Source organism: Cimex lectularius, unplaced genomic scaffold (genome assembly GCF_000648675.2).
Source record: "Cimex lectularius strain Harlan isolate CLEC.00 unplaced genomic scaffold, Clec_2.1 scaffold420, whole genome shotgun sequence".
Lineage (NCBI taxonomy): Eukaryota > Metazoa > Arthropoda > Insecta > Hemiptera > Cimicidae > Cimex > Cimex lectularius.
Window position 1 is genome coordinate 122,479 of NW_019394196.1, and position 14,003 is coordinate 136,481.

Sequence of the window (14,003 nt, forward strand, 5' to 3'; positions counted from 1 at the left end):
TATCTTAGAACTTTTTTTATTGAATCAAATTGTTGATAGCCCCATACCTGACAACCGTAACATAGAATCGAACGCACACTGAGTTTAATACTTGATACTTGACTTTTAATGGAATGACCTCTTGAGTCATTAAGAAGGACCACATCTTGTTAATTGCAAACTTTCTTAATGATGTGTGATGGTTAGTGACCGTTAATCGATAATTATTCAGAAATCGTGAGATGCGGTCTGGTGTGATGTAGGTTTCAGAAAAACATTTTCTTTATCGTGCCAACGTTTCGATCTTTATTGAGATCATCTTCAGGGCGCAAAGTGTTTCTTTTCTGTGGATGTGTGTCGTTATTGTGTGTCGTGTTGAGAGTGCGAGTATAAATTCATATTTTTTTAACCAAAAAATTTTTTTAGCATTGTATGAACTCATTTTTTTTCATATCCTACATATACTTGTAAAATTTGAACAATGCAAAATCACAGGCCCTGAAGATGGTCTCAATAAAGATCGAAACGTTGGCATGATAAAGAAAATGTTTTTCTAAAACCTACGTCACACCAGACCATTTCATCTCACGATCTCCGAATAATCATTTTGTAAATCTTAGAAGAATTATCATTATGTAATTATCATCAATTATCATTAATCATCATTGCCAACATGTTTGACAGGTTGAAACAAAAGCAAATAAAACCAAATACTACTCACAATATTTTTGTATAAAGGGTATCAAATTTTGAAAAGCAGAAATACAATGACAGGCAAAAAATATCCACGCACTTGTTATATAACTTGATATTATATAAATATATATTCTCATTATTCATTTTGTTTTAAAAGCCAAAACCCGCCTTTGGTGCACAAGACACTTTGAGCACTGAAGATGATCTCACTAAAGATCGAAACGTTGGCAGGATAAAGAAAATGTTTTTCTGAAACCTACATCACACCAGACCGCACCTCACGATTTCTGAATAATTTGTTAATCTGAATAACGTGAATAAGTTGTTAATGTTACTTTTTTCTTCAAATGATTCGACCTCTGCAATCTGGGGGAGAGAAGAACACCAAAATATTTATACTCATTAACCAACTATATTCTTTCCCCTTTATAACACCAACGGTCCGAAGACTTAAGTCTATAACCTCTTCCGAACACCATAACCTTAGACTTTTTGAGTTTCACCGTTACATTCCATTGGTCAAAAAAGCTTCTAATAGCTTTATGTAGACCATGCGTGGAATCAGCCGTTATAACTATGTCGTCTGCGTAAAGTAGAATTTTTATTGTAATATTGCCTATTTACGGATGAAAGGTCGTCAAGGAACAGGGCGAATAGAATCGGTCTTAGCAGTTCCCCTTGCCTAACCCCACTTACAACTTGCTACTATTTTGGATGAAAAACCCATGTTGTTAAGTTTCAAAAGGAGACCTCGACGATCAACGCTATCAAAAGCCGCTTTCAGATCCATAAAGAAGCAATAAATGTTTTGTTTAGGTGTGGCCAACTTGGTATTAATTTTTTTTGACAGTATAAAGATGTTATTTATTGTCGAATATCTCATTCGAAAACCCATCTGAAACTGCACCATTTAGCAAACATAATGAATCATATATTAAACCTTTAGTCTCGAAACTTAGATTTGTAATGATAAAATGAAAATGCAGTTTTTTTTACGAATCTCTTAGCAGTAAAGATGTACACTATATTATGCATTACTGTGATATGCACGTTGTTTGTATAATGAATTTATATTTACATTGTTTTAGCATTTGCCTTTATAGTATCTTTAAATAAGTCTTACCCATTGAATTTTATTTTTCAGCGAATCAAAAAGTGCCGGACATACAGCGCAAGCCGAAGACCGCCGGCCAAATGGTGAGTGGTCGTTTTATTTATATTCTATTTACATGACTAGGTTTAATTTATTTATATGAATAAAATGCCGTTTCTTCGGCTTGTCGTGAGGACTGTTTTACACTCAAGCACGATACCATCGCCTCAGGAGCGAAAGAGGGAATACCGGCATTTAGACAACTTCGTGATCCTGCCTTTACGAGCAATTTTCCCCCAGCAAACCTTTTCGTCGCTCGTTGTGAATTTTCTCCCCTCACCGCAGTTACCAACCAGAAATAAAAAATATAAAGATGCGTAAATAATAAGAATTGAATCTTTGCTATTTCCGCGGTTGCCGTGTGCCCGTTGACCTTTGTATCTGACAAAAACCATCGCGAATATCCTGCCCAAGAGAGAGACTAACTAAATAAAAGAGTGTTGGGACTCGTTTGCGGCTCAAAGGCTAATTGAAGCGGCTGGTAATTCCGTAACCAGGAGTGGCGTGTAATTCGATTCCGCGGCCTGGTCAACCCTGTAATCAACAGGACCATCGTTACAGGGTTGGCATTCTGCTAGAAGGGGAAATGGCCTCTAGTCTCCAGAATAACATGAGATATATTTACCAAATTAAGACGACAAAATATACGAAGACTCTCAGCACCTCTTTGCTGGAACAAATTTCACTTGTTTACACACGCGCACGCACGTACACACACACACACACACACACACACACACACACACACACACACACNAGGTCCGTGGGTTCGAATCCCTCTCTTGCCATTAACTTTTTTTCATCTCAACTAAAAACCTTAATTAATTGTAATGTATTAATTGGTCAAGCGGACCACGAAATTAGTGAATTTATTTTCAAGGTCTAATTTTGATCTTGAGTCGAGTAGTCTTTTTAACAGTTTATAACGTCGGTTTGTTTGCTGTCTTTTCAGCCTTGTATGGGGATTCCACGTCAGTCGTTTATCCACGAAAAGTCCAAGATAACGCACAAGGTCAGTGGTAGGCAATGGAATTCCTTCCATCCAGTAAGGTAAAATTGATCTGTGTTTTTGTTAGGTTTACCTTTATTCTCCTCTTTGTGAACCATATTGTTAATTCATTCAGGTGTTGTTGTAAGTGTTGAGTGTTAGTTGAGGGGTCCGAATTGCGTGTATGAATCTCTGTATCATCAGCGAATGTGTGTGTCGAAATGTTTACGTGTGTAGGAATATCTACAGTGTATATGGAAAATAGAAAAGGGTCTAGTATGCTTCCCTGAGGAACACCTGCCCTTATGCGTATATAAGGTGAGAATTAAGTTCCCTGACGGACTCGACAAAATCGATCTGTCAGATAAGATCTCAGTATAAGATAGTACGTATGAGGGAGGATGTTCCTCAGTTTCCAAAGCAAGCCCGAGTGCCAGACTCGATCGAAGGCCTGTTCTAAATCAAGAAAGTCACCCAAGCAAAGCTGTTTTTGTTCGAGGGAAGAGGCTATGTTGTCAGCAACACGATGTAATTGTTGAGTTGTCGAGTGAGTAATCGTCTAACCATCCCTAAACATATATTTGGAAATTCAAACAACGTTTATAAGTGGGAGGGAGGGGGAGTGAGTGGGCGAGAGAGGCAGAAAAATATTATAGATAGATACATTGAGATAGAGATATAGATAGATAGATAGATAAACATGTAATCATTTGCGATTTGTTGGAGGAGGGAGGTTTATGGGCTCGTAGCCAGCTGAGGTTATCATGGAATTTTTAGAGGAAAATTTACAAATGCGTTTTCAGATTCAAACATATTCTAAGCCATTCTGATTGTTAATAGAAGTCTTATACCAGATATAATGATCAGCTTTCGAAACACTTAAAATCTTACTGAAAAAGTCAAAATAAATTTTGTGAAAAAGACACGTGTCGAAGTATGAAGCGTAGTAATAACAGTAGAAACAGGGTTTTATTAACTAAATAATATAAAGAAACCTGTACAAGATAATAAAATGAAGATAAAAGTGTAAAAGTCGGTAAGAATTTCTCATAAAAGGTGTGGTTAAAAAAAATCTACGATCTACAAATCGTTCTTAATAGCTAACGGACGTTCGAGTGAACTCAATCTAGATTGACCACACCTTGTTTTTCAATCTAGCCTCAGAGATCTAAGGGACAAAATATACGCCGAAGATGGAGAGTAGAGGCAAAGAGCGTTTTAAACGAAAACAAACAATGAGATTAGCCTAGGACTAAAGTAGATAAACATTATTATGCGTGTTATTTCTATTCTGTGTCTATTTCAGACACGTTAATTTCAGTTTTAAAATGAAAGGTATGTTCCGTCTTTTTTTAAACGATTTTTTCGCCTACATCTGACAATTTATTCCTGAAATCAAATGTTTATGTTTATTATGTTTTTCCCCTGGAACTTTCTTCACTACAAACCCATGTCGAGTAAAGTAGATCCTGCCATGCGTCATTTCTCGCTAATCATCGGCCAAATCAATCAGAACGTAGTTGAGTCACCGGAGGTTCTACTTTACACCGGTTGACGTGAATGAATGAAGCCGGCCCCAGGGATATTACCGCTGTTCAATATCTGTCACTAGACCTCATCTGAGCGACTTAGCTCTCGGCTTCTTTTTTTTTTATCAAGCCCCCAGACCGCTTCCTCGGGAATTATCCAGCCGGGGAAAAGAGAGGGTCGTTAACGAGGCAAAGAAACAACCTGCTCATTTATTTTATTTTAATTTTAAGAATAGTTTAATAGAAGTGCAGTTTGAGCAAAATAAGTCAAATTGTAACTTTTAATTTCAAGAAGATTTGATGTCTTTCCGGATAATTCCATTTACTCTTCGAATTATACACGTTACCGAACAAAGGTTTTATGTTTTGCAGATGTAGATGTAGATTAATAGTCGGAGAGATAGTATATGTAATATACTGCGCCCTTTAAGAGCTATTGCATCCCTCGTTCTTTGCCTAAAGCACATCGGTGAGTCCTATTTCATCAAGGAACTTGATTAATAGGCCAGGTTTCAATGGTTCAATCTCTTCTATGGTCACTTTGTATATCCCAAAGCACTTCCTCCTGCGGGCAAGGTAGCACCGTAGTTAGTAGATGAGTTGCTTCTGCCTCTTTGCAGAATCTGCATGTGCCATTTTGGATTATTTCAATCTTCTTTAAATGTCCGTTTAACTTGCAGTCCTGTTAGGAAGCCTATTAGGATTCGCAATTTATTCCTTTTTCCCTTGACACATTCTGTAATTTCTTTTCTTCCGAAATTGTTTAGAAGATTCTTGGATTGTCTGTGTCCAATGAGTGAATAGTTCCCTCATTTTGTTTTAGTCCTTCTGTCTGAGATACTCGTTAATAGTGTGGGTTCCTATGCCACAGAAGGGTTCGGGTCCTATCAGCGGTGAAGCAGCTCCGTACCTTGCGAGGGTGTCCGCTTTCTCGTCGCTTTCTACTCCCATGTGTCCTGGGACCCAGCAGAGGCTGACTTTGTTCTGCGTACCTAATATGTTTAATTTGGTTTTGCAGTTCAACACCATCTTTGAACCGATGATATTTGAGTTTAGGGCTTTGATGGCTGCTTGGCTATCTGACATGATAGCCACGTCCGTGTTTTTGTACCCTTTAGTCAATTTGAGTTGAGTACAACTTTCGATTGCGTGAATGTTTGCGTATTTTCCCATGGGTTCCAGGGCCGAATACTCCTATCCCTGTACCTTCTTGTGTTCTAGATCCATCTGGGTACCTAAAGATGGTGCCATCCTTGAAGAAGGTGTTTCCCTCTCGTTCCCATTATTTTTGGTACTTGGATTTGTTTGAAAGTTTTGATTAAATCCAAACATCCTGTTCATGTCGTTTCTTGGAGCCATGAGTATGAGATGGCTTTCATTATTTTGTTGCTATCTCTCCATTTTAGTTTTATTCCTGCTGGATATTTATTGGAAATAGGGCTCTTTGATAATACTACTGATAGTTTTCTGTATTGTCCACGTTACCATGTGGTGTATATTCTTCCTTTTTTCCGTTTTCATTTGAAACATAACAAACGCAAATAGAAGCATTATTTCTACTTAAAACTAGAAGATTATTATCACATTAGTATATACATATATAAAAATAAAGCAGTTGAAAAAATTTTCAGCTTATTGCTGTATATTTTTCCAATGTTTCTTTCATCCTACCTACTAAAGTATTAAACAATCCAATAGTTCATTGGAATGTTTAATACTTACTGGATCTAGAAATATTTTTATGAATTTAAAATTGTATTATTTAAGTAAATAAATAAAGTAATAAAGTGTCTTGAACCACTGGCACTCCACGCCATTATTGTGGGTAAGAATATTTCCAGCGTCTTGGCAGTATTGGGCCCGTTTGAATTATTTCCTTTTGAGGGACACAGCTGCAAAGTCAAAAAAAAAGAGGTTGACGTATAATTAATGAAAATTAATTAGACACCACGGTTAAAAATAAAATTAAAAAATCTTCGGTTGGGGGAGACTTCAGGCGCTTCGCACTGCCATATTTTCTCCCCTTCACGGAAAACATTGCATCATTGATATGTAACCTAAACAGTATTTTTTTAAATTTAATTTTTTTAAGATATTTCGAGTACGAGATTATAATATATTATAAATCCTCGGGGCACCGGTGTTTTTGGAAAAAAGCACCATTTCTAAGAATATAGGGATCGAATTCAGGCTAGATTCGATTATTATGTGAGATTGACTTTTGATTATAAAAATATTGTTAAGTGATTTGGACATTAAGCCCTCTTGTGATAATTTGCATTGAATTGTATTTGTATTAGGATGAAAGGGATGAAAGGAGCTTTCAAAAATGGAAAATATGGCAAAAAATTGTGTTAATTAAAAATGGCATTTTGTATATTTTATAAGAAAACTGTAATAGTTTCAACACAATTAAATGGAATTTTAAAACTATATAACATAATTATTCGGAGATAGTGAGATGCGGTCTGGTGTGACTTAGGTTTTAGAAAAACATTTTCTTTATCGCCAACGTTTCGATCTTTATTGAGATCATCTTCAGGGCTCAAAGTGTTTGTTTTCCGTGTAGGTGTGTCATTCTTCTGTGTCGTATTGAGAGTGGCACTCACCATAAGTCAGTAGTATCGATAGCCACTATCGATAGCGTCATGACTATCGATAGATTTTTATTTTCCCGCAGGTTTTGAAGCTCTCGGATTAATTCCGCGATATTACATAGGTACGGAACCTAGTCAAAGTCAAGCACTTGTGCCAGCAAAAGAAATTCGCGGTATCTTTCTACCTCTTCCTCTTACTTACCTTCTCTCTTTTTTTCTACAAGAGACAAGGAATTGGTGGGTTTTCTTCTACATCCTTTGAAAATTTTGTATAAAGTGTAGTTAATTAATGATTATTTAGAGATCGTGAAATGCGGTCTGGTGTGGTGTAGGCTTAGAAAAACATTTTCTTTATCGTACCAACGTTTCGGTGCTTATTGAGATCATCTTCAGAGCCTGGGATTTATAAACATTGTTTAAATAATACAAAAACATGTAAGATGTGACCCAAGGAGCACACTTGAACTATTTCGGAATTTTCGTCTTTTCTGAGGTTTTAAAATAAGTGCAGTTTTTGTTTTTTGGTTTGTTCGTTCTAACTAATTTTTTAAAATTCAAATAAATTGATTTTTCATCTTTACATAGTCTTATAATGTACCTAATCCTGCAAGTATCAATAGGCACACATTAGTCAGCAGTTTGATCATACCGGATTTACCTCGTATATTGTAAAACAAGTCAGAATTGCTGAAACATCTAACTTGAATAGGTTGACATGATAATAAATTATTTTATTATTGTTATTACTATTATTTTTACGAGGGTTCGCAATAGAAAAGGTCATATCAACCCTCAGAGTGCCGGTGTTTTTGCAAAAAAACCCATTATGTCGGGTTCGAATGAGGGCCGCTGGATTCGAACCCGGGACCTTTCAGTGATGAGCGCCGTGTCAACACCTAAACCGTTGCAGCCACCGACGCCCCTTACCAACAGGCAATTAAATTCTACTACTTAAAATTCTTTATTTAATAGGTAGGTAGGTAATCTACCTACGGAAAATGGAAAACTGCTGTCCAAAACTATCAATATTATCGATATTTTTTAACCGATAGTACCGGCATATCGATAGTGATCGCCTATCGCCCACCTCTAAATTGGTGTTGGTCTACATTGATCACTGACCATCACATAATAGCTGTTATAACATAAAATAATATTATATATAGTTCAAGCTGTATTTCAGTGTTAATTATATTCCTACTTTGGACATTTTAAAAATAAAATGTTATATTTTTCACGGCTTCAGAAGTTAATAGATTATGGGACGTATAGATTCCCACTTCATGTTTGATTTTACATTATTTTTTTCTAGTATGTATTAGTAGATCTCATCAATCAGTATAAAAAAAATTTTACTTCTGTATGAGTACTGCACTAAAAAAAGGGTTAAAGCTACTTAACCCAGTTTTTTCCCCTCAGCCTCCCCGTGCTTATCTTAAAACATAGCGCCTTCGGGTATCTGGCTTCGATTTATAAATAGAGGCCAGGAAGTGATTCCCTTCTTGTGGGATTAAAAAAGAGAGCTGGAAAAGGGGGGCCGGGTGAAAAAATACAGACGGCGAAAACGTTTTCTTAAGTCCCTCTAATAGCCTAATCCTCGAGAGGGATTAAAGGATTCATGGTACGTTGAACAATGTTTAAATGGCTTGTTCATAAAAGGCCAAAACAAAACAAAAAAACATAATTTCAACTAATTGAGCTTTATACCGGAACAAGACGACGGCTATGGAATTACCATATTCATGTCTTGGAGATTTAACGATTCATTCATTATTCTTCAACGGATTGAATTAAAATACAATTATTAAAACGACCCTTTTTTTATTGATGTAAACACTCCTTGAAAAAACAAAGCGATTGCATCATTTGCAGTCGCACACGCACACGAACGTTTCAATGGCCAATTAATAATAAAATATATCAATTAATTACAAAACAAACACAATCTGTTAGTCAAAACAACCATATTAAAGATAATTATACAGTAAGATATTACTTTATTCGTTTTGTTCACACTCTGCTCATATATTACCAGCTAAGTCAGGGTTTGAATTGAAGAATTTTAGAATTGGTGATATTATATGCTTACAATCTTCATTTATCATTTGACAGACTTCATTTGTTCTCCGTACTCATTCTGTAATTATTTGGATTTCGTGAGATGTGGTCTGGTGTGATGTAGGCTTAGAAAAACATTTTCTTTATCATGCCTACGTTTCGGTCTTTATTGAGATCATCTTCAGGGCTCAAAGTGTCTTGTGCACCAAAGGCGGCTTTTGGCTTTTTAAAACAAAAATTCAATTATTAAATTTTATAAAATATGAAAATTTGATTTATATATATATATACATTGTATTTCTGCTTTTCAAAATATGATACCCTTTAGACAAAAATATTGTGAGTAGTATTTGGCTTTATTTGCTTTTATTTCAACCTGTCAAACATGTTGGCAATGATGATTAATGATAATTGATGATAATTACATAATGATAATTCTTCTAAGATTTACAAAATGATTATTCGGAGATCGTGAGATGAAATGGTCTGGTGTGACGTAGGTTTTAGAAAAATATTTTCTTTATCATGCCAACGTTTCGATCTTTATTGAGATCATCTTCAGGGCCTGAGATTTATAAACATTGTTCAAATTTTACAAGAACATGTAGGATGTGAAAAAAATGAGTTCATACAATGCTATAAAAATTTTTTGGTTAAAAAAAACATGAATTTATACTCGCACTCTCCACACGACACACAATAGCGACACATATCCACAGAAAAGAAACACTTTGCGCCCTGAAGATGATCTCAATAAAGATCGAAACGTTGGCACGATAAAGAAAATGTTTTTGTAAAACCTTTCTCACACCACCTTATGATCTCCAAAAAAAATCATTAACTGACGGTCACTAAACACCACCATTGTCCTGTAAATCAATCCGAAGAGTATTTATTAATGTATTTTAGCACTAAACACCCATATAAACACTCGAACAACACAAAAAGGACAAGTGAAACCGATCCAGATAAATTTGCTGTTTTGTAAGGAAAGTCAAGTCACATTCTTTTATTTACGTATTGTTGTTTAAATATTGCAGTTAAACGAAAAATATCTGTAAACATACCTCGTCTAACATGTATTAACAACTAATTTTACAAAACGGTTTATCTGCACTTAAAGATCGAAGTAAAAGTGAAGACCAGGCAAAATATTTGAGTGATTTGAAACCATGACTGCTGTGAGACAATTAAGGAATGACCACAAACACACACACATTCAAAACCTTCTCTCACTCTTTCTCACACCGATGTAGTTCAGAACATTTAACGTTTTAAGGAACAGAAAAGACAGAGAGACAGTTTGTGAAAAAGAGAGATATATGGAAGAAATAAATAAAGATATTGATAGATACTAGAGACTACTACTAGAGAAAGATAGGGAGAGAGAGTATAGGATGAAGATTGACAGAAAAACAAATACAACTTACACAAGGTAGAAGGGCTTATATACATCGAGAGAGACAAAAGTAAGAATAGAAAAATAAAGAACTCAAGAGGGAATGAAGAGGGCTAAATTAAGCAATAAAATGAAGTGAATGACGAAACAGAGTGATAGAGGAGAAAAGAGGGATAGAGAAGTAATGACTGGAAAGTGCAACAAAGATGTAAATTGATAAAGATGGATACATAAATGAGTATGAGAAGGAAAGCGTGATATGCAGCGAGGGGAGAGAGAGAGAGAGAGAGAGAGAGAGAGAGAGAGAGAGAGAGAGAGAGAGACTGACTGAGAGTGTGAGAGTGAAAGAAGTAATACGACTGGGAAATAGAGAGAGGTACAAGTGACAAGGAAATAGTGTAAGAAACACAGCGGATTGGGAGAGAGAGAAACGTTTAACAAAAACCGTTGATTCGATTTCAATGAAATGCATAGGCACTATCTAGAAACCAACTCGCATATCCCTGAAAATTTCATAAGAATCCGATAAATTTGTAAAACCATGGCGAACGGGATTTTACGTTTGTGCATGCGGGGGCAATAGCGTTGATCAGATTGGAAATAGATTCATACAGGACCATCTAGAAACCTACCCGCAATATCTCTGAAAATTTCATAAAAATTTAAAAGTTTTGCCGGTTACAAGAAATCGACCACAGGCGCGGAAAGGTGTGAAACTCAAAATGCGAGTGGAAATTTAGATTTTGGAAGAGAAAAATTGTCCCTGCTTCCCTACCTTGTTCGGAAGCATCAATTTCACTAGATATCCCTGATATAGCTTTCAACGCAGGTCATCAGTATTACACTGATCCATCACGACAATTATAATAAGAAATTTCAACGTTGGGTTACTTACTGAAAACTGAGGGTTGAAATTTCTTCCTTAAAACTTACGTACACTTCAAAGTGCTTCATTTCAAATTGCAGTTATTTAAAAATAGCAAGTTTATAGTACAGATGTTGATATTGTGTAAGGGTAAACATAGTAGGGTAATGCATTTTTTAGAGTTTTAAGAAAAATGTTCAAGACAAAATAATTGTGTTTAATTGACATTTATCAGCCGTTGTTTACACACATATTGCCGATTGGTCGTTAAGTGATAACATTTAGGACCTTCTTATCTTTAGTATTGTTGGCAATTTACACGGCAGCTGATACGCTCAGGTTCTGAGCCGAATCCGGTCACGCTAGGCCGCTCTCGGAAATGGCCATAATCCCTCTCTCGCTTTTAAAACCAGGGTTTAAATGTTATTTTATAATTGCTTTATCCCACGGATTAAACGGCGAAAATTATAAACGGACGGATGTGGATTAGTTTGTGGTGTTTATCTGCCATACGTCTTCCGGTCAATGCCTCTTGAACCAGACCTGGGAGCAACGAAAATAAACCAGCCTTTAAAAGAGACTCGTAAATCTCAATATTTCACTTTTTTGTTGCCTTCTTATTCCTCCTCCTTTTGATATACTCCTTTGTTTGTTTACGATGCACAAAATGAACACTTCTTAATTCCATTGTTACAGAAATGTATGGTAATATTTCAGGACTGGGGCTTATATTTCATGACCGAGTTTATGTATTATTGACCATGAAAGGCACAATAAAATCTGTACCAGGCGTTCGTCCGTGTAAGAAACGAAAACAAAATAAATAAGAAAAATTCTCTCGACATTCGATCCAGGTCGTATTGTGACATTAAAAAGATTTACGATCTCTCAGAACCATCGCAAAGCTTGGTGGATATATTCCGTGGATTTCGAGAAAATGCTTCCCTATCGATGGGTTGAACAATTGCAAGTTCAATGTAGTAAATTACATGAGCGTTTCGGGCTCCTGGCCCATCATCAGCAACTAAACATAGAGAAATCTCATGGTATAATTCCCAATCTAAAAGCACGCCCATCGGTAATTGAATAAAGTTTTCAACCATGGAGAACTCGGAATAGAGAAGATATGAACTGTGGAGTTGGTAATATATAAAATAACAAAATGTTTTCACGTCTGAAGCCACCCTTGGCATTATATACAAGTTCTATCATGTCTTCAAAATCATCATGTCAAAAATTTACGCAATTCCGCATTTACGAGTTCCGCAATTCAAAAAGACTTCCAAAATGAGAAGCGAGTAACAGATGAACCTAATATCATGAAATTCGACAATAATCAATTTCAGTTAACAATTTTTTTTCCGAAAAGGCGAAAATGATATGATTAAGTAAAAGGTGAACAATATGAATTGCTGGAAAAAGAATAAGGAAAAGTCATACAATTAACCTCTTATCTATTTTTTGTTTGTTTATCATTTCTTTAATTTCTCATCTTTTCACTATATACATCATAGTCGTTGTTCTCCCTCTTTCTTAGTGTTTCACATTTTTGTTCTGTCCCTGTGAATATCTCATATTCACTCCCACAATCTCTCTCTCTCTCTTCTCTCTCTGTTTCTCTATCCATCTGTCTAGCTATATATCTTTCTATATATCTATTTCGCTTTCTCTCTCTCTCTCTCTCTTTTTCTATCTATCTATTTATTTATTTATCTAATCTATATAGCTATATATCTATTATATCTATCTATCTACCTATCTACATATCTATCTATCTCGCTTTCTTCCTCTCTCTCTATCTATCTATCTATCTATCTATCTGTTTCTAGCACATACACAATTGTTTTTCTGATCATTTCATTTTTCTGCTCTCTCTCTCTCTCTCTCTCTCTCTCTCTCTCTCTCTCTTTCTTACTCTCATTCACTTGACTCCTGTCTATCTATCTTCATATCTATCTACCTAATTTACCTATCTTTATTTTATCACACCTATTCAAAGGTAATTTCTATATGCGACACTATCTTCCCTATTTAAAACATTTTTCTCTCTAGCTCACTTTCACCTATTATTTCTCTTTATATATTGTTCACTTTAGTTTGTCACATATTTTCCTCGTCACTCGCACACTTTTCTATTATTTCCTTCTCTATCTCCTAATCACTCTCTTCATCTCATTCTTCCTACTTCTACCTATATTTTTTTTATTGCGCTTTCTGAAGATTGATTTCTTTTTCTTGGCACAGACATATTATCTCAATTTCACTCTATTTGTATATAACTTTATACATCTTTACCTACAAAAGCTCTTTCTTAATGTTATGCATATCACCGTTTTCTAATCATTCTTAATTCTCTCCCAACACCCTCCGTCCTACTCTTTATATCTATCTTGCTATCATACTCCACCTCATGTTCAGTTTAACTTTTTTAGACCTTTTCTCTAGCTCACTATCCTCTCTGGGGGTACACTGTATACAGTTTTCCTGGCCTTTTTTCTTCTCACTTTTATGCACTTCTCTCCATTTTTCTGTGTCTTTATTCTCTGACTCTTTGTTCTCTCTCTCTCCCTCACTCTCTTTTATCTTTCATTTTCATTTCTTACATTTGCTACCTACCCCACTCACTCGTTCACTCGTTCTCTCTCTCTCTCTCTCTTTCTCTCTCCCTCTCTCTAACTAGGGAGACAACTATATAATGTATAGTTGGGGACAGTTTAACAATGGCCGCCTGTAAAACGG